The sequence below is a fragment of the Prosopis cineraria genome, unplaced genomic scaffold, assembly GCF_029017545.1.
Source record: "Prosopis cineraria cultivar Desert tree isolate PC_DT_omini unplaced genomic scaffold, ASM2901754v1 PC13, whole genome shotgun sequence".
Taxonomy (NCBI): domain Eukaryota; kingdom Viridiplantae; phylum Streptophyta; class Magnoliopsida; order Fabales; family Fabaceae; genus Prosopis; species Prosopis cineraria.
The window spans coordinates 29,580,312-29,584,303 of NW_026555344.1; positions in this window are offsets into that span (position 1 = coordinate 29,580,312).

Here is a 3,992-nt window from a genome sequence, read left to right on the forward strand (position 1 = left end):
TAATGCTGAAAATGAACATTATTCATATATATATATATATATATAATTAGTATAAAAATGACATTTTACATTAAAATAATTAATTCTAGTCGTATAAATATTATCTATAGTTACTTCAAATGCATTTTTATTAATTTTTCTTAATATTCAATTTGATAGATGTTTAGGGGTTTTAATTTTATTTTCTTATTTTAATGTGTTGTTATAAAATATTGTCAGTGACCTGTTTCAAGACAATTTTGTTATTTGGTAAAAATTTATTAATGATTAAAAAAGTACTAAAGGAAAATATGAATAACACAAAAGAGACAAAACATTCAATTAATTATGTTTATAGTATAAATTAATGAATACTAAATAGAAATTTAGAAAATGAGAATTGTTAAACTTAGAGAAAGAGAGAAAGAAGAAGAGAAAGATTTAAATGACGTGTAAAATATTTTCAAACACTCTATAATTTTGAAGATAAATATTTTTGAACACAAACATCAAATTTTTAATGTTTGCATTGAATGGGAAGCTCACTAAGTAATGATAAAAGTTTTTCTACATCTTTAAAATTAATTTTCATCTTAATATATTTCAAGCATATGTTAAAACAACTGATAATCCAAAAATTTAAAAATTAAAAATATGACTCCATCTTTAAATTTATCTTTACTTTGAATTAGAGATATATTGAGAAATAAAAATAATTCCATTTCTAATATATTTATTTCAGTAGTCTCTAATTCCATCTCTAAATTAATATAAATAAAATTAAAAAATTTTAAAGAAATATAGAGAGGCAATTAGAGATGGTTAAATTTTTGTCTCTAAATACATAAAAAAAATATATCTCAAATTCAGTCTCTAAATTTAAAAAAAATGTAAAATTAATATTAGAGATGGATTTGGAGATAGCTAGTTTAGGGATGAAATTTATTCGTCCCTAACTTTTCTCTAACATTTTAATTTTTCAAAAATTAAAATTTTAATGAATCATGATAGAAATCGAGATGGATTTTGCGACGCTTGTTTTAAAGATGTATATAAGTCATCTTTAAATATGTCTCTATATTTTAAAATTAAATTTGTCTCTAAAAATATAATTTGTTTATATTTTCATCTCTATTAGAGATGATAATTAGGCCATATTTAATTTTCATCACTATTTTAATATTTTTTGTAGTGTAAAGAGAGTTTATAATAGGAGTTACGTTGTTCATTCTTGAATGTACTTTGTTTATCTTTGGTTTTTTTTTGTACTTGAAACAGAGGACTTATATCTTACAGGGAGCTTAAGTGGGTTTGATACATTACCTTTTTAAGGAGAAATGCTAGATTGTACAACTAAGGAGAAATTTTGATAGAGTAACTGGAGAAAATTTCAAATGTGACTTGGGGACTAGATGTAGGCTCAAATGGTTAGAGTTGAATTACGATAAACTCTTGTGCGAGCTTTTCTTCTCTTCTCTCAATTATGTTTAGTGATATCATTTTTAACTTGTCTCTTTTTTTCTTGCATTATTTGTTAATTTTTTTATCAAGCCCAATTCATCCTCTTCTTGGAAGGATTTATAATAATCGTTGTTAATAGGAAGATTTAATCTTTGCTGTGTTATCTTCCTAATTAATGTGGAATTAGAGTCTGATTCCAATCTAGAGACCTTAGCGTTATCAAAGCCAGCTTTATCTAATATGAAACTTTTTATTACATTTAGATAATTCTATTGACACCTGATATCAGTAGGCAAAATATATGATTGGCTAAAGTTAAGCACTTGTACATTTTGTTGTGTGTGTGTTAAAGTCCCACATTGACTAAATGAAGGACTCTCCTAGTGTATACATACTAAGGAATGAAGTGAGTTAGTAAAATGGACTTGGAGAAGAAGTGGCCTCGTGTACATAAGACTGGCCAACACAAGACAATCACAGTTGAAATCAGTCGATTTGCCCCCTTACGCGCGAGTCAAAGAGACACTGGGTTCTTTTTACCGGTTATTTTTACAAAAATAATTAAATAAATAATTATTTTTAGCTTCCCCGAAAAACCTGTGGTTTTGCTATTTCAAATTTGAACTTGAAGCCTTGGCAGTTTTTTGGGCATTAAACCACTTCTAAAAACTAATTTTGTGAGTTAATGTCTTAAATGTTTTTGTCTGCTAATGCTTCCAGATTAACCAATTTTGTGAGTTAATATCTTAAACATTTTTTTCTGCCAACATCTTCATATTAATGGTGTTTTATACATGTGTAACTGAAGCTTTAACCCGGTGATTATGGGCCAACATTCATGTCTCCATCTTTAGGCTATATATAGCCATGGGTGCAGACAGAGCAAGTTGCCAGCCTCTTGAGTTTTCGGGGCAATTCTCTCCTCCCTCTCTGTATTGTTCATCTTGCTGTGTTTTAGTTTCTGTTGTTTTGTTTCCTTGCTCTATAGGAAGTGCTTGTTTAATCCTGGGGAACTATCGGTCTATCATTCGAGTGTGCCGAAATAGTTCTTAAGGATAGTGTCCTTTTGGGCATGACTCAAGCAGTTCGTAGTTCACTGTCCATGTCTGCCGCCGGGGCCACCAACAATCTTAAGAACTATTTAACCAAATGGTGAGCAATAGTGCTGAGAATGTCATTCTTGAAGGTGTGCCCTATGGTTCAGTTGGAGATCAGTACGTCCCTGCCGCTGTTGCCATTCCCTGTCAAGGCCGTTCCCAGACATATCGATAATAGAAGTCTTTGATGGCAAGAACTTCAAACCCTGGCAGGAACAAGTTTTCCCCATTCTTGACATGCATGGTGTGCCTGCTGCTCTTGCTCAATCCGAACCTCCTGCTAATACTGATCAAGCCCAGAGAGTTACATGGATTCATGCAAACAAGGTATGCTGAAAAACTATCATTAGCACTTTATCTAATGATCTGTTCGATGTCTAATGTGTCTACAAGGAAGCCTATAAGATATGGGAGTCCTTGGTGACAAAGTACACTGCTGAGGATGGCAGAAAATAAAAGTTCATTGTGGGAAGCTATTACAAATGGGAGATGACCGAGAACAAGGATGTGAAGGAGCCAATTAATGAATATCATAAGTTGCTAGAGGAGCTTCGTGCTAAAATATCAACCTTCTAGATGAGTTCATTGCTGGGATCCTGATTGAGAAGCTGCTAGAATCATAATCTGATTATAAATAGTAGCTGAAACACAAACAGAAGTGACTGTCCTTGATTGACCTGATCACTCACATCATCATCGAAGACACCAACTGCAAGGCAGTACGTACAGCTTGAACTAGAGAGATGACATCTAAAGCCAATCTGGTGGAGACAAAGCCTCACAACAAGAGGCATGACCTTAAAACTAAAGACAAAAAGAATAGGAAATTTGATTATAAACCTAATGCTTCTAACCCTCTTTTAAGAAGAAAGGGGACTGTTTTATCTGTGGTCAACTAGGACACTATGCAGCACAGTATAGGAAGAGAGCAAACCGTGATAAGCCTCGAAAGCCAAATGTAAATTTGGTACCACAAGATGGTGACCGTGATGATGACATCATTGCTGCAGTGGTGTCACAAGCTCTCTTAATTTCTGAGTGAAGAAATAGGTGGTAGACTCCGAGGCTACTAGGCACATATGGGCTAGCCAGGAGATATTTACCTCCTATAATCTTATAAAGGAAGGGGAAGACCGTGTTTACCTTACTAATTCCCAAACTACCAAAGTTTAAGGAAAAGGGAAAGTGGTCTTAAAGCTCACATCAGGAAAGACTCTAGCTCTGAATGATGTTCTACATGTGCTTGAAGTTGGAGCTAACTTAGTGTCAATTGTTCTTTTAGGAAAAGTTGGGGTTAAAGTATCATTTGAATTTGACAAGATTGTAATGACAAAAAATAATGTGTTTGTGAGCAAAAGGTATTGTAATCAGGGACTGTTTATTTTGAATGTTGATGAAATGAATAAGACTAAATCTTCTGAGTATATGCCTGTTTATATAGTTGATTCCTTTGAT